Source organism: Desmodus rotundus, chromosome 4 (genome assembly GCF_022682495.2).
Source record: "Desmodus rotundus isolate HL8 chromosome 4, HLdesRot8A.1, whole genome shotgun sequence".
Taxonomy (NCBI): domain Eukaryota; kingdom Metazoa; phylum Chordata; class Mammalia; order Chiroptera; family Phyllostomidae; genus Desmodus; species Desmodus rotundus.
Genome location: NC_071390.1, coordinates 176,930,057 through 176,945,589, shown reverse-complemented (window position 1 = coordinate 176,945,589; position 15,533 = coordinate 176,930,057).

Here is a 15,533-nt window from a genome sequence, read left to right as displayed (position 1 = left end):
TAAAATAGTGTGTCTTGTAAGAAGTTGCAAAAATAACCCAGAGTTCCATCTACCTTCTCCATCAGCTTCTCCATTACCTCTGCAATAAAATTTCTCCCCTTTGAAAATAGTTGATGATACCATTCTTCCTGGTGGAACTTTGAGTGATTCAGCCAGATGAGGGTTACCAAACAGTTTTTGAAGTTGAAATATTCACATATATTCTTAGGTTGGCCAGTGACAAATGAGTGAAGTGGGACATGTGTAGAAAAATATGTCCCTCATATAAAAAAGACACTAGAGCAAGTGTAGTGATAAATGGCACCTGTTGGTGGGCACCAGGTTGAAAGTCAATGTGGTGCAGGTAGGAGGGAGAGCTCCATACACCTCTGCATCCACATCTCCAACAATTGTTAGGAATACACTCTGGGGTGCCACTCCTGATCCACTAAGTAAGAATCTGGATTTGAACAAGGTGCCCAGCTGATTAACATGCACGTAAAATTTGGAGAAACTGCTGGTCCAGAGGATCTTGTGCTAAAAGTGAGCCTCAGCTTCAGCTGATGGTTGCTAGATAAAAATGTGTTGGGCACATTATGAAATCTTTCAGTTTTTCAGAAGAAATTGGAAATGACCAAAAACATACACATAATCCTTTGATTTGCAAATGCTGGACTTATTTCTGTTAAGGGTGGGAGTACCAAAACTCATCTGTAGACTTCATAGGTCCAGTGCGGTTGGTTGGCTATATATGCTTAAAGAGACAGAGTGAGGCTTGGAATGCATGTCAAGAAAGCACATTGGCACTTTCTATCTTACCGAAATTTCCTTCTGTCTTACATGGGCTGCCAGAACAGACAGGATGGCTCAGGACCGCTCACAGCTCCTAAGAGGCCAAGTGAGAACTTCATCAAACTCCAAGTGCCCCTTCCTCTCACGGTAGATTTGCTTGCAGGGTTAATGGGCCAGTCAGTGTCCTGCTGATCCGGGATCTACCCAAGGTGTTAAAATCCTGGATTCCCCCAGCTGGATTTTTAGCAACTGGAACAATGGTTAAGTGTGAAAACTTCCTCACCCTTGTTCACAAAGTAGACATTTAATTACCAGAAGCTTCTGTGTTCACCCAGCAGGATGCATAAAAGGAAGTAAAGCATAATTGTGGCAGTGCATCTGGTTTGGAAATTGAAACTCAGCCAGGAGGGCGTGCGGGGAGCCAGATGGTGTGGAGCATAAGGTGGTCTGCGGCGAGCCATTTCCCGCCCAGCCTGGTCTCGTTGGGAGCTGATTTGTTTGAGGCTGGGCTGCCCCTGGGCCAGGTTGCTGGCCCTCTGTTCTGGGATTGTCTGGGTCTGTTTTAACAGATACTCCCTGCCTAGAAGATTTCTTGCAAAGAAGCCCAGCCATTTTGTTGATGGTTAAGGAGCCAGATTGCCAGGTCTTCAGGAGTTCCTGGAAAGCTGTGGTCAGAGAAGTGCTGAAAATGAATAACGTCATGTTTCTCATCTTCCTCATGTGACAGGTTTAAGACCTCACCTGGGTCCTTGGGGAATGTTTAGAGTAAAGGAAGTGTTTCTGCTTATGCCCTGTGTTTGAGGATTTGGACTACTGGGGTGCCTGAACTTGCTTGCTCTATACCAGATTCCTCATTCTTAACCCCTTGGATGTCACATGAAAAGTTGAAAGGGTAGAGAGGAGGATATCTTGGCACACAACAGAGGAATCTATCCCATCAGACCTGGTGTCCCAATGCAGCTCCCCTCCAAGAACATTTGTGGGGCTTGTTTGGTAGATACAACAGTTTTGTGTTTAATTTAGAGGTGTTTTTGCTCCAAGGTTGATCTCTTCTCCCAATTCCTTCTTACACCAACTCTCATTGAATCATATATTTATTCTATTCTTTCTCCCAACAACTATTTAATGAACTACTGTTATATGACAGACACTTTTCTAAATGCAGAGAATACTGTCATAAATGTAATGGATAATATGCATATAAATACATGAGACAATTTTGGAAAATGGGAAATTATGGGAAGGCACACACATGTACACACACACACCACTTCTCAGGCTCTTGGGTTAGAGTAATGTGATGAGTCACTACCTTAGTTAGGAGGCCAGGTGAGGCATCTCTGAGGAAGAGACATTTGAGTTGAGACCTCAATGATGAGAAAGCCAGCTACAAAGAGGAGACAATGGAGAAATGTTACACAAAGAGGGAAACTCAGAGATAAGAATCTAGAAGTGGCAACAATCTTGTGTGTTCAGGAATAGAGGCGATATGGTAATGAATGGGGGAGAATGACAGGAGATGCAATTGGAAAGGGTGGCAGGGGCTGCACTCCGTAGGACCCTGGAGACCACGGCAAGGATTTTAGTATTATTGGAGTGAGAATGAACACAGAGGGGTCTTAATTTCCAATGAAATTTGTGCTTTACAAAGATCACTCTGGCTGTAGGGGAGGATGGACCATAAGATGGACAAGAGTGGGGTTAGGAAGCAAATTGAGGCACTTGTTGCAGGAATCTAGGTGTGTAATGATGGTTGCCTGACTAGGATGAGAGAGTAAGAATGGTGGAATCCTAGTATTTGGGATGTTTTTTGAGAAAGTCCCACTCTGGCCAGCCCCATCGTTCCCATGCCAACCCCGTTGATTGAATTTGCTCAAATTCCAGCACATTGTGAACAACATGGGTCCTTCCTCTGCAGAGGGCAGACTCCAAAATTCCAACAAAATGTCAAAGGGAATATTTGGTATAATAAGAACATTTACTGTTCAAGGCTCAATAAGCATTCTGAAAACTCGTGTTTACATGTAAGTCATTACTTAACTGGAGGAGAGCAGACGATTGAAGCAGTGGAAGTCGCATGGCTGGAAGAACATGACTCTTGCACTGGAGAAGAAGAGTTCTTGGGATGGAACAGGTGAGCTGATGTCATATGTTCAAAAAGTTATGTCAAGTGAAGGAAGAGGCAACCTGCTTGGCACCTGAGCAAACCCCTGGACTGTATTAGTTTCCTGGGGCTGCTGTAAGAGTGCCACAACTTGGTGGCTTGAGCAACAGAAATTTATTCTCCTAGTTCTTGAAACTAGAATTCTGAGATCAAGGTGTTGGTGGGGTTGGTTCCTTTTGAGGGCTGTGAGGGAGTCTGTTCCAGGTCTCCATCCTAGAGTTTGGTAGTTTCTTGGCAATCTTTGGTGTTCCTTGGCTTGTAGAAACATCACTCTGCCCTTCATCTTCACATGGCAACCTCTGTCTCCAAACTTCCCCTTTTATAAAGGCGATCAGTCATTTTAGATTATGGCTCACTCTGATAGTCTTATCTTAAGTTGACTCCACCTGCAAAGACTATTTTTAAATAAGGCCCAGGTCTGAAGTGCTGGGGGTTGGGAATTCACCATATCTTTTCTGAGGGAGACACACAATTCAACCCATAACAAGGACTAAGTGGTAGAAGTTGATAGGTGGTAGATTTTGTTTCGATGTAAGAATTAATTTTTTAATAGTCAGAATTTGGTCTGTCTTTCTCATCTGTGAGTTCCTAGTGCTTAGGGGCTTTGAAAAAAAGTTGAAGAATATTCAGCTAAGGATGTTGTGAGCAGGGATGTCTGCAGTCCATGTGATGATCAGTTGCAATGATCTCTATAGTTTTCAAAAGCTAGTTGTCTGTAATTCTATAATATTTGTCTTAAGACAATAATTACTGATACCTAGTGATGTCTCACAGTGAGCAAAGCTCTAAATTAAGACACTAAAAAAATTACAAATATCTAATAAGGTTGCAACATGGGTAAACCTTGATAACATAAAGTGAAAAAACAGACACAAAAGGCCATATATTATATGATTTTATTTATATAAAATGTCAAAAATAGGCAAATCCATAGAAAGTTGATTTGCTGTTGCCAGGACTATGGAAGGGCGTGGGTGAAGAATGATTGCTCATTGATACAGAGATTCTCCTTGGAGTGATGGAATGTTCTGGAAGTAGATAGTGATGATGGTTGTGCAACTTGATGACTCTCTGTAAACACACTGACTTATGTACTTTAAAATGGTGAATTTTAGGTATGAGATTATATTTCAATAAAAAGCCCCAAATCTCATGAAGCAGGCATTAACTGTCCCCATTTTACAGATGAGAAAACTTGGATTTGGATGAAAGACTTTAGTCACGCTCAGATAGCAATGGGTAGAGCGAGGATTCATCTTTATCTTTATTTTTTTCCACTTACAAAGCCAAGTTTCCCATGGACCACCCACGTGGCATTTGATCACTTGACCAGGAACGCCTGCTGGTGATAAATGTCAGGCTCTTTGAGGATAATCTAGTCCAGCCTGTCCTGTTATGTAAGCTGTCCCCAGACTTGTACTGTCAATATACAATTCAACCTTCCCTCGTTATCAGAGCGAAGCAGAGAGAATTTTCGTTTCTTTCATCAGGTTTTCTGATTCTCTATAAAAAAGGAGAAGTCTGTGGTCAGATTTTACAGGGTCAGGAATTAGGGTGGTTAGAGGCTTAGAATTCCGCCTGCCACGGACATTAAGTTGTATTGATCTAAAATTAGGGCAACCTGACTTGGTTCTATCACTTTTACAGAACTCCCCATTTAGAACATGGCCCAGAAAGATCTTACATGAAATGCACACAGAAAGCGGGGCAAAGTAGTGGACAGAACCTGTACAGTGGTTATCCTCTTTGCACTATTAATTCAAAAGCCTTTCTGCACCAAGTCTGCGTCTGACATCCTCATCTGTAGTTGCCGAACTGGCTTGGTGAAGTGCCACTTCACCAAGGAGTAGGTACACAAGAATTATCACCTAATTTTTTCAACATTTCAACTGTATTGGTTTCCAAGGGTGCCACAACAAAGTACCACAGACTGGGGGCTTAAATAAGAAACATGTATTTTCTCACAGTTCTGGAAGCTAGAAGTTCAAGATCAAGATGTTGGCAGGGTTAGTTTTGTCTACATCTCTCTCTTTCGCTTGCAGACAGCCTTTTTCTCCTCATGCCCTCATGTGGTCATCCCTCTGTGTGTGTGTTTGTGTCCTAATCTCCTTTTCTTAGAAGCACACCGGTTGTATGGGATTATAGCCAGCCCCAATGACTTCATTTTAACTTAATTACCCCTTTAAAAACTGATCTTCAAATACAGTCACATTCTGAGATCCAAGGGCTTAGGGCTTCAACATACAGATTTTGCCGGGAAATAAAATCCAACCCATAACAGCAACCAAGTGTGAGGCACACAGAAGAGAAGTCATTGTTTTCTGGATGCTAGTGAGGAAGTTAGGGCGCAGAGGGAAATGGCTCAAGGCCAAGGGGGTAATGAGGGACACAGAGGCACTTCAGCACGGGGCTACAGAGCTTCCTCTTCCCAGCCCTTCCAACGGCTCCAAACTGAGCAGCAGGTGGAAATTTACCCCTAAGATACTAAAAGAAAAGCTATTAAGGTGGGAAGTTGCCTATAAACACAATGAAGAAGATCTCAGGAGGCTGCATTAAATCTAGCTCTTCTTGAGACACGAATTTTTCCTTGCTTTCCAAGCTGCATGCTTGGAAAGAATGCTATTCAAAGACTTTTTGTTTTACCTCATTCTCTAGTTTTATGATGAATTTGTGTGTGAAAAGTCTCATTAAGGACATCATTATTCTGAATTTATCAGTAATGAACTGTCTGTGGCACCTATTAGTGGCAAAATGGTCTCAGTCCCTTTCTGTGTCTGTCTACATTCTTCTTCATTATTTACTGCTCAACTCTCATCCATTTCAAATAGATTTGGCTGGATGCAATTTTCCCCCCAATTGTTCTTTTATTTGAGTGACAAATATTAATAGAATTCATAATCCTTGAGGAGTCCATGCTGAATGTTCCAATGTTAAAAATGAGTTTTTAATTTTTAACATTGGGATGGAGCAGAAAGGCTCACCTTGAGAACCTACACTTCAGAAAGCCCTCTGCATTTGTCATTGCACTTAATTTCCACAAGAACTCGGGGGTGCGTGTTATCACCTCCACTTTACCGGACAGGATTGGAGGCACAGAGAGGAAGACTGCCTTGCTATGGTGACCAGACGAGTAGGTTTTCCCACCATGCAGGCGAGGGACTGAGGCTCAACACCACTGAGACCCACCGCCGGAGATTCCATTTCTTTGACTGCCACATTCATGCTGATTCCCACGTACCCAGGCACAGGCACAGGTTCGAACCTGGAACTCATTAAAGCGTGTGGGCACCTCTGCTGATTGCAGGGCCCACCACACAGTTGCTCAGCCCAGTTCACTTCTGCTGGTGGTTGGTGATGCAAATGAAGCTGTCTGGTTCAGTCTGTCACCTTTTATGCAAGAAAATAGATTCTTAAAAAAAAGGCTTCTCACTGCTTTAGTTCCTTTGCAGAGTTTTTCTCTTATCTCCCTCCTGCGGTTAACACTCCTTTGTGAGGACTTGGAGGAGGCAGGGATTTCGTCAGAGCCCCCACCCTGGTGCCCGAGGTAGTGAGATTTTACATCTGAACTCTCAGGCATCTCTTGCTGTAACCAACTGAGAGCTAGGATAAGTTTCACCTTCTGTTATTTTCTCAGAAAAACAACAAAAAAAACCCCACCATCAATAATTAACAAACTGACCCCTGCCTATGATTTCAAAGTGCCGACAAACAATTCCTTACATGTGTCTGCCCTGCGTAAGCTCTGAGTGCGAGAACTTGCGTGCATGCCTGCAGACACGGTGGGTGCCATCTTAGGGTCCGGCTCCTCCCCGTCTGGAGCTCAGCTTCCCCCTCTTGAGATCTGCAGCTGCCTGCATCGGTAGATTGCCTTTCCTGGCCACGAGATGTGGAAATCTAATTCGAAGTGGCTTACACAAAGGAGTCTCTCAAATATTGTTCCCACATATCTCTTAAAATTTTATTTTCAATTTCAATACTCTGTAGCACCCAATTATTTGTTTGCAAAGTAGAATCGTAGTAAATAGTTTTGACCAATCTACTACATGATATCGAGATAGTTGTTTCTACAAATGACCGTGCAGGGATTTCAGGAAAAGTCTGTCGAACATTTCTATGACTCCAGCTCTTTGCGGCAGAAATCGGAAGCTTCCAAAGTGCACTTGGTAGGAAGCTGGGTTGCAGGCCCAGACGCGCTGAGCAACATCGCTGCTGTGTTCCGACTGTGTGATTTTAGGGACATTGCACGTTGTCAGACGTGGGAGGTAAGAGGAAACTTTATAAAGGGAGGGATGCCAATTCATCTAAAAACTATGAAGTGAAGGACTTAAAAATTAGGCATTAACTAGCTTTCTCTGGTTCCCCAAACTTCCATTTTATGTTCTATGGCTTTCTGCTGCATTTCCCTTTCTTAACATTTATCACAGTTTAATTACTTGTAAACACCTACCTCCCTTGTGAAAGTATATTTTAAAAAATCAGGAACTTGATATGTGCCTGAAGTGTTGATGGTTAAGTGGTTAGTAGGTGAACAGAATGAGTAGATTGAGGAACACATGGATGGATGAAGAGATGGATGGATGGCTCACAACAGCAATTACTGAAGGCGAGAGGCAGCAGGGGCTGTTAAAGCTTTCAGTGTTTTCTATGTTTACATGGATAGAACCTCTTTTGAAATGTACAGTTACAACTATGACAATGTATAATTTGACAAGAAAATGTAAAATGACAGGAATAATTTTGATGTCTCAATAAACACATGATACACACTTAAATTTTAAAAATTGGTTTCTGGTAAATAGTCACAATAAATGAAATATTTTGATATGCATTTTAAATATTTATATTAAAATATTATACTTATAAAAACATGGATGAGTACATCTTATTAATTATAGTAATAATATAAAATGAGCCAGGTGCCCAAACCCAGGTCAAGCAACAGACCATGGTTAAGCAGCATCCTGTTTTCCCCTGGACCCCACCTTTCCCATCTTTCTCCATCTTTTCAAGAAGCCACTGCTTTCCAGAATTTGTTTGTCAGTCCTGTGCTTTTCTTTACAATTTTACTAAAAATGGAAATAGCCTTAAAATAAGATTTAATTGAGTTTTACCTGTTTACACATTTTGTTAAAATATAAATTAAAAAAAGTGAAAACCATGCCCTTCTGTGCATTTATGTAGTGAGAGCATGTTCACGCTGCGTTTAACTCAGAAGTGAGGGAAGTAGTAAGATGACAGAACTGATTCAAAACAGGGCGAGAGACCAGAGTATAAAGTTAACAAATAAAAAAGGATGAAAGAGAATAGCTAAGTTAGAAAAAACCTCTAATGTCCTACAGGTCCATAAAACTATAAACTATGGGTTTATCTCTTTTACTGGATAGAAATCACGTGCAACTTATCAACCTCCAAGAGTTAACATATATTTTCCAGAGCTTTCTTGTTCACTATTTCCAGATCCTAATAAGTAGTAAGTAGTAAGTTAAGCAAAGGTTAAGTTAGATGATCCTTAGTGAACTTGTTAGAAAAGACTCTAGGATGGTGTTGAAAGGGATTCTTTCTGCCTTAGTGGTAATATTTCTGTCTTATTTGCAAGTTAGATATTTTCATTTTTAACTTTTTTTAAAATTTAAAATATATTTTATTTTTTAGTTTTATTTTATTTTATTTAAAACAATTTTTATTGTTATTCAGTTACAGTTGTATGCCTTTTCTCCCCATCCCTCCACCCCAACCCAGCCAAACCCACCTCCCTCCCCCACCTCCACCCTCCCCCTTGATTTTGTCCATGTGTCCTTTATAGTAGTTCCTGTAATCCCCTCTCCTCACTGTCCCCTCCCCACTCCCCCCTGGCTATTGTTAGATTGTTCTTAACTTCAATGTCTCTGGTTATATTTTATTTCCTTTTTTCTTCTGTTGATTATGATCCAGTTAAAGGTGAGATCATATGGTATTTGTCCCTCACCGTCTAGCTTATTTCACTTAGCATCATTTTCAACTTTATATATGTAAAATCATAATATACATATTTTAATGTTATATGTAGGTTTTGTAATGTTTCTGAGGTAATCCGTGTTGATATAGATAGCTATAGTTTATACATTTTAACTGTATGAAGACTCACAATTTATTTTATATTTTTATAAAAATATTTATATATAAAACATTTTTATATGTAAAATATAATTTATATATTTAATTATATACAAATATAATTAAATATCATATTTAAATATATTTTTAAGCAAAACTATTTCTTCCAGCATTAGATGTTCTCTGCACATGCTGTGCCTTAAAAAATGTTGTACAGCAGGGTGATGAAGGACTTTTCAACTCCTGGTTAACAGCTCAGTCTTGGAGGCCAGCCTGTCTGGCTCTAACTCTTGACTTTGGCACCTACTGAATCTTTCACTGCCTCTCTCTTCTCTTTCACAGAATAGGATAACAATAGCATTATCTTATAGTGATATTGTGCATATAAAATGGTAACACCCACGCTTAGCTTATAGTGGGCATTTGCTAAATATCAGTGTTTGTTGCTATTATGATTTTGCAGATCAAATACATAAACTCTGTAAATTTCTATCAATAGCCTGCCTTTAAGTGGATGTTACAGATAAAGAATTTCTACTGTTCTAACAAATGTGAAGAAAGAATATATGTCTTGGCTTGGGGTCTGTTAGACATAAAATCAAAAGAAAGAGAATCAGAGGGGTAGCCACTAACAAATTTGGATTTGAGGACACACAAGGAATTGTGAGATACATACACATGCACTTCATCCAACTCTCCGTGCTCTGACTCCATGCTCTCCAATCTGCATCCCAATTACTGTTAACTCTGCCTGTAAATCAGCCCAAGGGTGGTACTGCCTGGCCATATGGGTTTAAAGATTTCCATCCTGGTGATGGTTACGTATTGTTATGGCTCATTTATTGCCTCTCTGCCTGTATTCATTACATGCACGAATTTGGTTAATGTGAGTCATCCACAGAAAGGAGAATTTTCACTCAAGGTGCCAACATAAATTATCTTCCTGAATCTCCAGGGCTCAGAGCTTGACTCTGGCACACAGCAATATGAGGACTATTGGAACTTCACTCTTTGCACTGTGTCCTTATACCAGGGTCACCTGGGAGCTCACTGGAGATGCAGAACTTCAGGCTTCCTTCCAGACCTACTGAATCAGAATCTGTATTTGATTACAATTCCTGGGTGATTCTTGCACATACAGGCCTGGGAAAAGCATTTCACCAGAGTGTGAGGATTTCCTGCCCCGCCCCAAGTAAATATGCATATTCCTCTGGCTGAGCTTCTGTCCATGGGATGTGAAGAGAGCAAAGACGTGGAGAGGTTGAATAATGGGAAGCTGAAACGTTGAATGCTGAGTTTACCATTTCACAGGGGAAATTGTTGTCAGTGGAAGGGGGTGGCTGATAGAGAAAACATCAGTGAATGTAAGAAAATAAAGAATCCTGGGATCGGGATTTGAGGAGTGTTTTGATGAACTTGAGGAAGATTAGAAGACATAGGGGAGAGGGGTGCTCTGTGACTCAGGTGTCAGGGCATCAGTAATACAAACAACGAGCCAGGAAGCTGTTGTTTGACAGGGGGAGAGGGAGCTATAGCTCGCAGGGCAGAGGGCTCGTACCTGTGTATTGGACTGGATTTGTTATTCTAGGTGTTGATGGCCTCCCATCTCTTACAGGGACAGAGTCCCTCGTACACAGTGGATTCTCACTTCCTGTGAGTTTCACGAATGAATCATAATAATAGCATCTCTTGAGGAATCTCTGTGTGTTTAGTATTTTACAGATATTAACTAATTTAATTCCCACCATAATTCAATGAAGTTCTTAACATCACCATTATCAGCATCATTGTCATTATTGGGTCAAAAAGAGAGTGAATTTACAGAGAGTAACTTGCCCAGAGCCACATAACAATTAAGTCTCAAAGATGAGTTTCAAACTCAGATGCTCTGACCCTGTATTATACTCTCCAAGGAAAGAATGAATGATTTGATTGGATCTTTGCACAAACATACAAATCCAGAGCAAGGGACACCTTATTCCTCAGTGAAAAGCTGTAAGCTTTTCATATTTTCTACATGGTGGTGTGGACCCATATTCCAAACCAGCTTCTTCATGTCAAAGCAGCTGTGAAAAACTTCCATTAAATTACTTGAGTCTCCCCACCCCCCACTCTACAGAAGATTCACTCATTCATTCATTCATTCAGATGACCCTTCCACCAAAATTAAAACTAAAAATGTGTGTATATATACATACATTATATATATGTCATATATATAAAACACACATATATAAATATATATATACGCATTATATATATACAATATTTTCTTATAACTAGCACAGAACAGTGGTCCAATTTTCTTTTTGTTACATTCTCTTCACCTCACAGAGCACACTGGTAAGCCTGGCATTCTTCAGAACGCACCTGCTCCAGAAATGATGAAGCTATATGGCCAAAAGAGAAAGATGTGATGGAGGAAGAAAGAAAATACAGAAAAACTTTACAATCCTATACGTTTTGTATCAACAGCCATTTGTTATTTTTTGAAAGTACAGAGTCGCCTTTGTGCCTCACACCTTTAGACCTGATTCGCTGCACACCCTGGGGTGCCCGCTGACCCTGCAGCGTCTCCTCCCGTGGCGTTCACTGTAGCACACTGCAGTCTTCTGTCTCCTGGGACCGTGTGTGCTTTGCAGCAAAGACCTTGTCTCAGTTCTTTCCTCAGTGCCTCTGCATCCTTCATCTACCCCGTCTGATCTTTTCTGAGCTGGCTGTGTACTGTTTCTCTCTTAGAACACTTTTCTAAAAATGAGACAGAACACATACAAGCCTTAACTCCAGAGTTAAGTGATACTGTCCTCCTTGGTCATAACTGTTCCCCACTTTGATGTGATGACTCTTTAATGGACACTTTAAAGCTTCTTTAAATTCCTTGATTGACTCCGAGATGTACTGTTCTTGGCTATTCACTTTTGGTTTTGTGTGTGTGTGTGAGAGAGAGAGAGAAAGAGAGAGAGAGAGAGAGATGTTTCCTCTTCTTCCTCCTTATCTCTTCAAATAATATTTAAAAATTAAGTTAAATTTTGAAAACAGGGTCTGTGTGTGGGCAGAAATGAGACACTTCCCCTAAGGGACTGATTTCCTACAGACTCAGAATAGTCTCTCCAGGTATACCTCTCACCTGCCTCTGTGACTTAGCTCTGAGCACTTCCCTGAATGGTAGGACAGGGTTTTTAAAGGCAGCATTTTCCCTCAGTTTCAATGAAGGTTTTGTATGGCTGGGGCAGCCCTGATGAGAAACTTCTGCTCCTCTCTGCAGCTCTCAACTGCCGAGGGTCCGGGGCATGCTCCCCTTCCTCCCTTTTCCATCCGTGCTCTTTCCTAGATGATTTCATCGGGATCTCTAGCTCTGAAGAACCTCAGTAAGCTGATGATGCCCCAGTTTATGTCCTCAGTCTTGAAAACCCCCTTGAACTCAAGAGTTCTTCTGACGCTTACTTGACTGTTCCCCTCGGATAGCTAAAGGAATATCAAATCTAACAAAAAAGAAGAGCCTGCTGTCCTGCATCGCAAAGCCGTCCCTCGGCTAATCTCTCCGAGAACATAGCACCACCATACCTGATGGCTCAAGGCGAACACCTGAAGTTATGCTTTTTTAAAAAAATTTTATTGTTATTCAATTACAGTTGTATGCCTTTTCTCCCCATCCCTCCACCCCACCCCAGGTGAACCCACCTCCCTCCCCGACCTCCACCCTCCCCCTTGATTTTGTCCATGTGTCCTTTATAGTAGTTCCTGTAATCCCCTCTCCTCACTGTCCCCTCCTCACTCCCCCCTGACTATTGTTAGATTGTTCTTAACTTCAATGTCTCTGGTTATATTTTATTTCCTTTTTTCTTCTGTTGATTATGATCCAGTTAAAGGTGAGATCATATGGTATTTGTCCCTCACCTTCTGGCTTATTTCACTTAGCATAATGCTCTCCAGTTCCATCCTATGCACCCCAATGTTCATAGCAGCACAATTTACAATAGCCAAGTACTGGAAGCAACCTAAGTGCCCATCAGCAAATGAGTGGATCCAAAAACTATGGTATATTTACACAATGGAATTCTATGCAGCAGAGAGAAAGAAGGAGCTTATACCCTTTGCAACAGCATGGATGGAACTGAAGTTATTCTTGATCACACTTCTCTCCAAACTCCCAGCCAGTTCACCAGCAGGTCTTCCTCCAAAATCCATCCTGAAAATCCATCCTGTGTGTCTTCATGTTTCTCCACCTCCACTGACTTAGGCTGCTGCACACTAATATGATCTCTAGCTTGAGGTTATAAAATAGCTTCACCCTTTCCCTACTTGAATCAGCAGCTACAGAGAGATTTTAAAGTATCCATCAGAGTATATCATTCTTTCACCATTTCAAATCCTCCCATGGTTTCCCTTTGCTTTCAGAATATACTCTGACCTATGTACCATGGTCCTCAAAATGTGACAAAAGGCAGCCTGTGCCTTTACTAAAAACTCACATCATGCTCCCTTTGCTGCATTCACTGGTCCCCTTCTTTCCTTTGCTCTACCAGGATCTTTCCCAAGAAGCCTTCTCTGAACAGTTCAGAGAAAGCAATTTATCTCCCTTGTCACTTATTATCCGATGGCTCTTTTTAATTTCCTTCATAATACTCATCATTGTCAGAAATACTTTAATTTTAGCTTTTTTTGAATTTTTCTCTTTCCACTGGAATATCACTCCATGAATCCAGGCATCTTGTTGTCCTTACATTTTTGTCGACTTCAAGTGTCTTAAACTTGGTACAAAGTAGATGTTCACAAAACATTTACTGAGAATGACTGACTGACTGAATTGTTACATTAAGTTTAAGCTTTACTCTTAATATGTGGGGACTTTGCTGCTATTGGGAAGTTACATATTTATTCTCAAAATTTTATCGACATTGGTGCTTCTTTATGTAATGGGAATTTATGACTGGCTCACCTGTAGATTGTTTTACAAGCCCCTGAGGATGAGAAATGAACCCTTTTTTTGTGATGTGCATGGAGGCTACATTATGGCAGATAATGGCTCACATGAGATCCGTGGCTTATAATATAAGGGACCGGAGCAGGAGTGTGATGCAAACAGTAAATCTGGTTTCACTGCTTCCGATGGTGGCGCTTATCTTTGCAGAAGGAGGTCTCATGCATCTTGCTGAGCCTTGCCTCACTTCTGCCTGCGCTTGGTCTAATCTTCATGATTTGGGTTTATGTCCTGATGCTGCTTCCGGGCTCACTCCATTGCCTTGAACTTTCTGGCAAAAATGGATTAGCTTTTGGTTCCTGCCAAGGCCCATCTTTTGCTTAACTACACATCACACCATGTGCTGTCACTGGAGAATTTAATGGTCAAGGCCTTTGGTTTTGATCAGCATCTCTACCACTTGTAAGCTGTGTATGGCTTTGGGTAAATCACGTATCCATTCTCAGCAACAGTTTTATTATCTATCAGAAGAGATGCTTCACCTAATACCTGTGAAGATGAGGTGACATAGCCATACAGAGGACTTAATGCAGTGCTGGTTCAGAGGACCCATGCAATAAGGTGACAATCATTATTATCAGTATTAACACCCCAGATTCATCCCCTGTCCACCTTGCCCTCCTTCCTCTAGACAAAAGAGACATCTAACCAGGACTAGAAGGAATCACTGCTATCAAAAGCCATGACCCAAGCCTAGAATGATTCTTGGCACATAGGGTGCTCAGAATATGTGTTGGTTGAAAGAACAGACGCATGAATGCCTACCTCTCGGCACACTCCCCTTAGTGTAACCTATTCTGTCTCTTTGGAACAAAAGCTATTAAAATAAGAGAGTGTCACTGCTTTTGAGGTCACTGAGGGTACTTTATCAAAAATAATTCTCCTCTCATTCAAATAGCGTGTATGCTTTGGCTTCTTGTAACAAAGAAGTACAACAAAATGTCGTGAATTTGGAAATAAAGTTCTGCAAGTGAACACGACATTTCCTTATTATCAAGTCTTGGAGGCCCCCAAACTGTGTGAGTGTTAGGAGCAGATAGACCTGGGATGGGACCCAAGATGCATCAGGATATCTCTGTGAGCTTGAGCTACGTGGGTTAATTTCTGTCCAGGTTTCCTCGACAGTGTGGGGAAGAACCACGACCCCTGGAGAGCTGCTAGAATCCAACTTGTTTTATGGCTCACTGGATAATGACTTTCTAATTTGTGAGGCAGAAGGAAAACAATGGTACCTGATGAGTGAGTCGGGGTGTGCTGCAGCCTTATGGTAGCGCCTGGTGCACGGCAAAATCTCAGTAATGTGAGTTCTCCTTTCTCTTCCTCCTCTCCTTCCTCTTCCTTTTCCCTTCTCTTCTTTTTAATGCATCTTTTTCATTGGGGACATAAATTAATAGAATTTATATAGCCTTTATAGCAATATCTATTTTTGAAAGTATTTATATTCATGCATAGAAGATCAATTACCCACCAAAGAAAGTAAAAATAATAACTATCACAAATGGACTGACCACATACCATGTATCT